Consider the following 11263-nt stretch of genomic DNA (forward strand, 5'->3'; position numbering starts at 1 on the left):
CCTTATGTTTTTCTCTTCTCTAGTGACTCCAGAAGACTTAATATACAAATGAATTATTCAGGTGGACATAATGTGGTGTCTTGTGAACAATGTATGCTCTCATCTTGTTTCAACCCTCAATATAATGTTTGCTCCTTTATGGTGTGCAAAGTCCACCCTATCTTATGGTGCCTGTGACTGTAACCACCCATTAGTATGATAACTAAGGTCTTGCTGTGTTACAACAATCAGAGATTTAATGCGATCACGACGGTTCGTGGGCTTACTTATTTTGGGGATATCAGCTTTGATAACTGCAATTACCTGTTACTGTGGCAGCAATATCATTGACTCAACAAGTATATGCTGCTCAATATGTTGGTGCTATGTCCAAAAATGTTTCTTTAACATTGGCAACACAATAAGTTATAGTCAGATAACTAGAAATGAGGGTAGACACCCTAGTAGAAGCAATAATACATATTGAGACTGAATTACAGGCATTAAAAGTGAAATTGGTACTGTCCTGTTATGCCGACTACCAGTGGATATGTGTAACGCCCCTGAAAGTAAACGAGACAGATTATAACTGGGAAAAGATTAAAAATCATATTTCAGGTGTCTGGAATAGCTCCAGCACTAGTTTAGATTTAGAGAAACTTCATAATCAGATAAAGACCGTGGAACAGTCCCGATTAGATTTTACTGCCTCAGGAGTAGCAAGTGACTTTTTCCATATATTCTCTAATTTTATTTCAGGAAAGACCATTCTGTCTAATATTTTCAGCTATGCTGCTGTGGCCGCTCTAATTCTGCTTCTCGTAATTATTCTTCCTTGTATTGTTAAAACTCTCTGACTGAGCACTCAGAAGCTCACAACTGAATTGCATCTGGCTGTCTTAAGAAATAAAAAAGGGGGAGATGCCGGGAGCCACCATGGGAGATCCCACCTATGACAAAGGTCATGCGAAGAAGACCTGAAAGGCAAAGGCAGATCAGGACTCAAGGGACCCCCTGGACCTGCTCAAGCATCTACCCCCAAACCAGAATCTGTCTTACTATGTTATGACTCTCACCAACTCCTCTGACATTAACGGGGGGCTATCCCCGACCACCTTTCTCTGAAAGAAATCAACTTAGAGCTCTAGTTAATAAATCTCCTGGGCACAATAGGAGTGTTTCTATCCAAACCCCTTGGATGGCTTTCTAACTTGCCTGACAGGTTTATCCGGACTTTTACAACTACGTATGTGATTGTTTACAGCCTCCCAACCACGAAAGGCACGGAAAGCTTAAGACATTGTAACAATATAGAGCTTTTTGGGGAGTTAAAAATTATTAGAATAGAACTGGTGAAGGATTTCATTGTTGAGCCAATGCTTGCTGCCAAGTTTCCATATCCCTTACCCACTGTGTCCCTGGGAGTATGTTAATTAATATAGTTGGTATATAGAAAAAATAAGTAGTAGCCTTGATGTTAACAACTGTAGACCCTTGAGTTAAATTCTTTCCTTGTTATAGCCCATTGCACCTTTGCCCTATAGAAATGCAACTTTATCTAGTGCTTTCGGGGAGTAGTGCCAAACCTTAGAAAAATCACCTTTAGATAAGAAAATAAGTTTTCTGGTTAACCTTTATCAGAAGAAAAATGTTAACAGGCCTCCTGGCCAGAAGATGATGTAAATCACCTAAAGCCTTTGTAAACGATAAGTTGGCAGAAAGAAAGCCTGTTCACGTGTATACCTGAAATTTAAAAAAAAAAAAAAAGATCTTCAGTGCTTGAAAAAAAAAATAAATAAATAAAATAAAATAGCCAAAAAAAAAAAAAAAAAAAGGACTGCTGACCCTGCATGATTCTGTATCTTCCATTATCCTCTATGTACAACTGAGGGTATAAAAGCTCCTTTTGAAAATAAAGTTATGGGCCTTGCTCACTAAATCTTGGTCTCCCCGTGCTGGGGTCCAGCCCCCGCAGGATCCAGGGAATCCCTCAGGATGACAGCATCGGCGATAAGGAAAGTAAAAGGGGAGAGAAAGAGGCTTGATCTTCCTTGGTTTACACAGAAAGACAATAAAGCTCCTGACACTGAACTTGCTCTGTTCACGGAGGCCGCAGATGCCCTCTCAGTGGGGTGAGAACGCAGGATGCCTTCTCACCAGTGAAGACGCAGGGCGCCTTCCCAATCGGGTCTTAGAAGCCCAGGAAAAAAATGAACTCAGAGAGCCCCTGTGCCCCAAGGAGTCCTCCTGAAAGAAGAAGAGAGAGAAAGAAAGAAAAGGAAAGAAAGAATGACAGGGGGAGACCAAGCTTTGGTGAGGGAGGACCATAACTTAATTTTCAAAAGGAACTTTTATACCTTGACTTGTACCTAGAGGGAAATGAAAGATGCAAAGTCATGCAGAGTCAGCCCAAACATTACATCTGTTTTGTCTTTACCGAAACCAGGATTTTTTCTGCATACCTTTCCCATAAACAATGTTGTGTACATTATCTTCTGGCCTTGGAGACCTGTGGACATTTTATGACCCTTTTTTGATAAAGGCTGCTCAACCAGAATACTTATTTTCCCTTGAAGTGTTTTTTCTTTATATTTCTAATCTATGTCAGCCTCAGAAAGTGCTAAACAGAGTTACATTCTCACAGACCAAAGGTGCAGTGAGTTACAACAAAGAAAGAACCAATTAGCTCAAAGGTCTGATGTGGTTAATTCCAAGGCTACTACTTGTTTTTCTTACATTCCAACTATGTTAACTACTGCACTCCCAGGTGCACAATGGATAAGGGATATGGGCAGTTGGCAGCAAGCATTGGCACAGCAATGAAGCCCTTTACCAGTACTGCCGGGAACCAGCACGGGAGATCCAACCCATGACAATGTCATGTGGGAGAGGCCTGACGGGCAAGGTGAATCAGGACTTGAAGGACCCCCTGGACCTCCTTGAGCATCTACCCCAAAACCAGAATCTGTCTGTTTTACTATTTTACACTTTCACCAACTCCTCTGACATTAATGGGAGGCTATCCCTGACCACCTTTCTCTGAAGGAAATCAACTTAGAGCTCCAGTTAATAAGCCTCCTGATCACAATAGGAGTGTTTCAATCCAAAACCCTCAGATGGCCTTCTAACTTGCCTGACAGGTTTATCTGGACTACTACAGCTATGCATATGATTGTTTACAGCCTCCCAACCGTGAGGCACGGGGAGCTTAAGATATTCAAATAGTATAGAGCCTTTTGAGGAGTTAAGAATTATTAGAATAGAACTGGTGAAGGATATTCATTGTTGAGCCAATGCTTCCTGCCAAGTTTCCATATCCTTTATCCACTATGTCCCTGGGAGTATCTTAATATAGTTGGTATATAGAAAAAATAAGTAGTGGCCTTGGTGTTAACAACTGTAGACCCTTGAGGTAATAAATTCTTTCCTTGCTACAGCCCACTGCACCTTTGCCCTATGGGAATGCAACTTTATCTAGTGCTTTTGGAGAGTGGCGCCAAACTTTATACAAATCACTTTTAGAGAAAATAAGTTTTCTGGCTAACTAACCTTTATCAGAACAAAGGGTCATAAAATGTTAACAGGCCTCCTGACCAGAAGATGATGAAAATCACCGAAAGCCTTTGTATATGATAAGTTTGCAGAAAGAAAGCCTGGTCTCGATAAGGGTCAAGGACTGGTGACTTTGCATGACTCTTCACCCCCTATTATCCTCTATGTACAACTTAGGGTATTAAAGCTCCTTTTGAAAATAAAGGTAGGGACCCGGCTTCATCAGAGCTTGGTCTCCCCATGCCATTCTTTTTTTCCTTTTCTCTCCTTTTCTCTTTCTATTCTTTTTTCATGGTGAATCCTTAGGGCACAGGGACTCTCTGAGTTCACTTTTTTGCCTGGGCTTCTAAGACCCGAACAGGAAGGCGCCCCACATCTTCACCGGGGAGATGGCGTCCTGCATCCTCACCCCACCAAGAGGGGGCCTGCGGCCTCCGTGAACAGAGAAAGTTCGGTGTCAGGAACTTTATTGGCTTTCTGTGTAAACCAAGGTAGATCAAGCCTCTTTATCTCCTGTTTTACTATCCTTATCACTGATGCCGTCCTCCTGAGGGAATCCCTGGATCCTACCGGGGCTGGACCCCAGTACAGTACTATTCTAATAATTTTTCACCCCTTAAAGAGCTCTGTGCCCATTAGGACTTTTAGAATGTTTTGGCTTCCCGTGTCTTTCACGGTTGGGAGGCTGTGAACAATCACATGCGTATCTGCAAGAGTCTGGATAAACCTGTCAGTCAAGCTAGAAAGCCATCAGAGGGGTTTGAATTGAAACACTCCTATCATGCCAAGGAGACTTATTAACTGAAGCCCTAAGTTGACATTTTTCCAGAGAAAGGTGGTCGGGGATAGCCCTCTGTTAATGTCAGAAGAGTTGGTGAAAGGCACAAAATAGTAAGACAGACAGATTCTGGTTTTGGGGTAGATGCTCGAGCAGGTCCAGGGGGTCCCTCGAGTCCTGATCTGCCTCGTTCGTCAGGTCTCTTCCACATGAACTTGTCATGGGTGGGATCTCCCGTGTTGGGTCCTGGCATCCCCATATCATTCTTTTTTTCTTTATCTCTCTCTCTGTTTCTCTCTCTCTTTTTAAGGACGACTCTTTGCAGCACAGGGGCCCTCTGACTTCACTTATCTGCCTGGGCATCTAAGACCGAATCGGGAAGGCGCCTAGCGTCTTCAGGGGAGGGGACGCCCTGTGTCTTCACCCCACTGAGAGGGCGCCTGTGGTCTCTGTGAACAGAGCAAGTCCAGTGTCATGGACATTATTGGCTTTCTGTGTAAACCAAGGAAGATCAAGCCTCTTTTTCTCCCCTTTACCTTCCCTCTTTTGCCGACACCATTCCTCCTGAGGGTATACCTGGATCTACCGGGGCTGGACCCTGATAGTGTGGTGAGCTCTAAGAGCTTGTCTTTGGTAGTACATTGATCAAACTCATTTGCTACATGCGTTTCATGATAGTCTCTGGGAACGAATCAGTGTGATGGAGGGGCCAACTTATTAGATATGATTCATTCACGTGCGTGTTTCCTCGAAACACACACAGCCTGAATTATGAAATTCAACAGTGTGTGTGAATTAGCAACAGGGAGGGCGGAAAATAATATAAAACTAGGACATGACTCATCATGGTCAGTAGGATCAGGAAGGCCTTCCATACATAGTCTAGCCTATTATAAAACATAAAACATATAATGATAATATAAAACATATTATAATAGAAAACTATAATAATTATAACTATATTTATATAGTTATATTTATATTTATAAATTTTATAGTTATAAATTTTATAACTAATAATAGTTATAAAACATAACTATTCCTTTTGTTATAATTATTCATATTTCATACAAGCTTGTGTTCCCCTTCCTTTTTTTATAGCTATAGGGAACTTGCAGTTTAATAAGACTTTAAATTGTATACTTGTCTTATTTCCTCTGTTTCTTTGAAAAATGAATCCCTTTTGATTCTTCAATCTCGACGTAATCTATGGTTGCCAGTAGATCTTTAATGACACTGGGAAGAGGGTCCCATGGCAGGACTTGCCTACCAGCTACATACTCAATTACTTTAATGATCTAAATAATTCATTGGATGGTTAATTCTTGGCATTTTGGGATTAATAGCCATTTGCACTACTGCCGCTGTTGCAGGCATTGCTTTACAAACCTCAATTCAAACACACAACTGTATTCAAAACTGGACCAAAGATACTCATACTATGTGGACCGCTCAGGTAAATGAGGAAGTTCAAGATGAAATACAGGAAATAAAAACAGCCATCCAATGGGTCAGATATCAATTAATGGATTTACAAAAACAAGTTATGCTAAAATGTGACTGGAATTCTACTCAATTTTGTATTACCCCTGTTCAGTTCAACTATGGTGCCTACTATTGGGAACAAATAAAATTTCACTTGTAAAGCATACGTGATAACGCTTCCTTAAGTGTACAATTATTACAAAAGGAAATCTTTGGAACCTTCTTTAAGAGTCTACTCTCTTCCAACAATTTGGAAACCTTAGCTGAACAGCTAGCTAATCAATTATCTGGGCTAGACCCTCGAGGATGGTTTCAAAGTATTACACATAGTAATGGATCTGGAGCTATAACACTGATAATTATTCTTGTGATTATATTTGTAGTATACTGATGCCTTTCAACTAAAATTGTTGAGACTAAACAAACTCAATTGGCCCGGGCCTTTTTCACAAAAGTATCTACAATCACCCCCAATTATGAAAAAAATAAAAAGGGGGAATTGTCAGGGGACGTTCAACTTTAAGGGATCCAATATGTTGTATTTTCTTCCTTTGTGTGCCATTTCTCAGAGACTCTGTTCCTTATCAGTTCCTGGAAAACAGGAAGGAGCAGAGTTGCACGCAGTTCTCAGGACTTAGATCATGGGAAATGGCACCTGCTTGGATTCCCTTCAGTGACTCCCTTCAGTGACCTTTTACTTACAGGACTATCCATTTTGTTGCAACTGATGGAATTTCATTTTTAATGGCTGAGTAATGATTTTATTGAAGGTATAAAAGCGTCTGTCTACAATGCGGGAGACCCGAGTTTGATCCCTGGGTCGGGAAGATCCCCTGGAGAAGAAAATGGCAATCCACTCCAATACTATTGCCTAGAAGATCCCATGGACAGAGGAGCCTGGAAGGCTACAGTATATGGGGCGGCAAAGAGTCGGACATGCCTAAGCGACTTCACTTTCACTTTCAAGCATGCGTTTAGAAGTTCTTTACTAAAAGGTGAACGAGGGCCGTACACAGTTACAGCTTTTTTCATCTGTTGCATGTGAGAAAAATCAATGCGTTCGTATTCTGGTATTAGTTGCCCTTCAGCATAAACATTTCCTAACACAAGAAAGGCAAGAACATAGGCCTCAGAGACTCGTGATTGCAAAGCCAGTAAATCAGAAAGGCTTCGTCGTGAAGGACAATGAGTGGATCGTCTGTTTTCATAAATATAAGTGTGTGTTAGGGGCTTCTTGTCAGCAAAAAAAGTATTGTTGGCTTTAGTGTCAAAGAGAGCATCAGAATAATCATCATCAGATTAATTTTGTCCTCTAATTGAGGGGACCTTTGGTTTTGTGCCCATTACAAGAGATAGGGGAGGAGCACTTGGGACAGACGGAGCAGGGATGGTGGGGAAGTTTTGAAACATTTTATGTTGCTGTAATTGGGCCTTCTGTAGAGTCTTATCATATAATTTATATTTGTATAATGAGCATTCTGCTTGTTGACGAATATCAGGGGGGCTAGAATGGCCTTGAAATAGCAAGATCACAGCTTAAATGAAGGCCCACAAGGGCCAGAAATTTATTCGAATATTTTCTCCCCGTCTTACAGCTTGTTCAACATTTTCTTTAACCCAGCTCCAAATTTCTAAATTGAAATTGCCTTCATCAGGGAACCAGGGATTATATTTAACCACTGTTCGGAGACAAGCCTCTATCCACTGACGCAAAACCGAAAGTCCTTGAACCTTAAATAAATGATGAAGTAAAGTAGAAAAGTGGTGGGGCTTTCCAGCTGTTGTCGTATAACCCCGCACTTACCGACCTCCGTAGGTCCTAACAGTCGACTCCAGCCGCTTGCCAAGGACGTTCACCAGGTCCCTGTTCAGGCGCCACTTGTCACAGTCTTTGTAGACTGGGACCCAGGGACTGGAGTGGACGAGAAGAAGGAAGCAGGGGACCCACGTCTCGAAACAAGGGTGCTTTATTTGCAGAAACGCATGTTTATGTATCTTCATACAAGGCAGCTTTAGGCAGTAAAAAAAAAAAAAAAAATTGAGCAAAAGCAAAGCCAAGCAAATAACAATCTTCAAAGGGCGAGAAAGCATTCCATATACTGAGGAAGAGGGAATAACTGATTAATTACCTTTAAGTAAAAGGTCACTGAAGGGAGTCACTGAAAGGAATCCAAGCAGGTGCCCTTTCTCATGACCTCAGTCCTGAGAACTGCGTGCAGCTCTGCTCGTTCCTATTTTCCAGGAACTGGTAAGGAATAGAGACTCCTTGAGAAACAGCACACTAAAGAAGAAAATGCAACATATTGGATCCCTTAAAGTTGAACGTCCCCTGACACAGAGCAATTATTTTGAGCATCAGTTTGATCTGAACCAGGATATTATGTGTATGTGAATGAATCACATTTAACAGCTATCATTACCATTTGCTACTATTGTATTCAAAGAACTACATTCTGAATGTATCAAGGTTTCCTGTTTCCATGAATAAAATAGAAACCCTTGTGTCACAACCCTGGATGAATGGTGTTTATTCCATCAACACAGTTTTCTCTCACTGCAGTACTTATAACAGCAGCTAAGAAGGCACCATTCGGCTTTCAGGTTTAAATAATCTAGAACAATTTCTTGTCACCATGGAATCAAACAACATAAAATTTGGGGGTTACATAGTCATAATTTGTAACTAAAGTTACTCTCTCAACACTCTATGCCAGAACATTCATATGACTAATCCAAATAGCACAGCAGTGCATTTTAGACTGAATTCCATTACTGTACAAAAATTGCATCAAATAAACTTAAAGGTCTTATCTGCTTTATTTTTATTTTTGGCTGTGCTGGGTCTTCGTTGCTGCATGCAAGGTTTGCTGTGTGTGTTGGCTTTTCTTGTTGGGGAGCACAGCCTCTAGATGCGAGGGCTCAGTAGTTGCAGCTCACAGACTCTAAAGCATGGACTCAGTAGATGCAGCACACACTGTTAATTGTCCTGTGGCATGTGGGATCTTCTCAGACCCAGGATGGAACCTGATGCTCTGCATTGACAGGCGGATTCTTAACCACTGAACCATTGGAGAAGTCCCTCATTAGCTTTATTGAATGATTCATGCATTGGGCAGAATTCAACCTGGTAAGTGGATGGGCTCCAAGGAGCGTGACACAGTGGACAGTCTCAGAATGTTGAGGGTATTTTCATGTGTATTTTGATTACGTATCTGTTACAGATTTTTGGCTTCTCCTTACGATGAAGTTTTTATTTAGATATGGGCTCTTGGTGTTTCTTAGACTTGGGTGACTGTTTCCTTTCCCAGATTAGTGTGGTTTCAGTTGTTTTCGCCTCCAAAGATCATTCCTCTCCTCTTCTGGGACTCCTACAGGGCAAATATTAGTGGCTTATTGTCCCAGAGGTCTCTTAAAATCTCCTTTTAGTCTTTTTTATTCTGTTCAGTAGTGGTGATTTTCAGTATTCTTTCTTCTGGCTCACTGATGTGTTTTCTGCCTCGTTTAGCCTGTTCTGATTTATTTTAGTTTCTGTTTTTGTTTTTTTTTTTTTAAATTTCATTTACTATATTCCTCCATTCTGTTTGTTTGGTTGTTATATTTCCTAAGTCTTCGTTAAATACTTCTCAGGTCTCAGGTCGTGCATTCTTCTCCCAAGTTCTTTGATCATGTTTACTACAATTACTCTGAACTCTTTCAAGTAGATTGTCTATCTCCCTGTTACTTAGTTCTTCTGGGGTTTCGTCTTGTTCCTCCCTCTGAAGCATATTGCTCTGTCACCTCGTTTTGTGTAAATTACTATTTGTATTTTTATCTATCTGGTAGCGTAGTTACATTTCTTGACCTTTGAGAAGTGGCCCTCTGCAGGAGATATCCCAGGCACCCTTATCCTGATCCAAGGGCCAGAGGACATCTGATCACAGGGTGGTGTCCCACAGGTATTTGTGGACTCGGTTTGCAAGCTGTGGGACTCTACTTTTCTTGCTTTTGGTGTCTGCCCCCTGACGTGAAGAGCCAACTCATTGGAAAAGACCCTGATGCTGGGCAAGATTGAGGACAGGAGGAAAAGGGGGCGACAGAGGACTAGAGGGTTAGATGACATCACCGATTCAATGGATATGAGTTTGAGCAAACTCCAGGAGATGGTGAAAGACAGGGAAGCCTTCCTTGCTGCAGTCCAAGGGGTCACAAAGAGTTGGACACGGTTGAGCAGCTGACCAACAACCCTGCTGGGTGAGGCTGGTCTGGAGGCTTGTGCCTTCACAGTGATGGTCAGAACTGGGTCTTGACCCTTTTGTGGGTAGAGTTACATCGAAAGTCATGTGTACAGGAAGCCTTTGGACAGCCTGTCTGCTGATAGTTAGGGCTGCATCCTGGCCCTTTCATCCTTTGGCCTTAGCGGCCTCATTGCTGTAGCCTACAGGTTCTGAGTGGATCCAGTGTCGGGCCAAGATGGAGACCTCATGCAGATGAGTGCTCTCTGATAGTTCTGCCCTCAGGATCTGTGTCCCCACAGTGAGCCACAGCCCACCCCCCACCCTTCAGAGATCCTTCAAGACCAGCAGGCAGGTCTCACCATCCAGGATCCTAGCAAACCATTGTGTTTTGCCCTTCATCTCAGCTTCGTCTCAGGGTGCGTGAGGCTTCGTCTGCACCTGTTAAGAGTAAAGTCTCTGTTTTCCCCATTTCTGTGGAGCTGGAATCAGGGCCCGCTGGTCTTCAGAAGTAAATGTTAAAGATCTCTATGGCTTTATTCATTGATTCATGGGTTGGTCAGCATCCCACCTGGTAAATAACAGATGCTCCCAGAAGCTGTCTGTCGTCTTTGCACCAAGGTATATATGAATCAGTGGGCTGTTTTCAAACTTTTGTGACCTGAATATACTCATAAATGCCATGATGTGTACAAGGTAGGTGAAGCATAAACATGAAGAAGCTGTGTTTCTTTAGGGGTGGGGTTCACTTCCATGAAAAAACTGAAATGGCAAAATGGTGAAATGAAATGTTTAATTTGGGAGTTGGCTGTGATCAGGTGCTTGAAGGTCAAGTGAGTAGAGTTGCACAAGCACACAGTGAAGGGAATGACTATGGATTCCAACTGTATTTTGCGACAGGAAACTAGTCTCCAGTGCCAAATGCCTGCATGTCATCCTGCCGTTTCTCAGTGTTGTGTTCACATTCAGAGTCCGAAGATCTTGCAGAGAAACTGAGATGTGTTCTTGGCTCCCAACCGAAAATACTTTCCTTGATAACTGATGTTAAATTGGACTCAAATTCACTTTTATATCACAGATTGCAAAGTCCTTGTCGTAATGCTTTATGCATGCTATCCTTTTGAATTTGAACTCCAAAATAAGTACTGATGTTCTTTCTCATTTCCCAGATGAAGGAACTTGAATGGAACAAAAATCACCCCATCCCAGAAAGTGACTGAATGAGAGCTTGAATCCACATTGTCTCGCCTCAAAGATC

The sequence above is a fragment of the Bos indicus x Bos taurus genome, chromosome 18 (genome assembly GCF_003369695.1).
Source record: "Bos indicus x Bos taurus breed Angus x Brahman F1 hybrid chromosome 18, Bos_hybrid_MaternalHap_v2.0, whole genome shotgun sequence".
Lineage (NCBI taxonomy): Eukaryota > Metazoa > Chordata > Mammalia > Artiodactyla > Bovidae > Bos > Bos indicus x Bos taurus.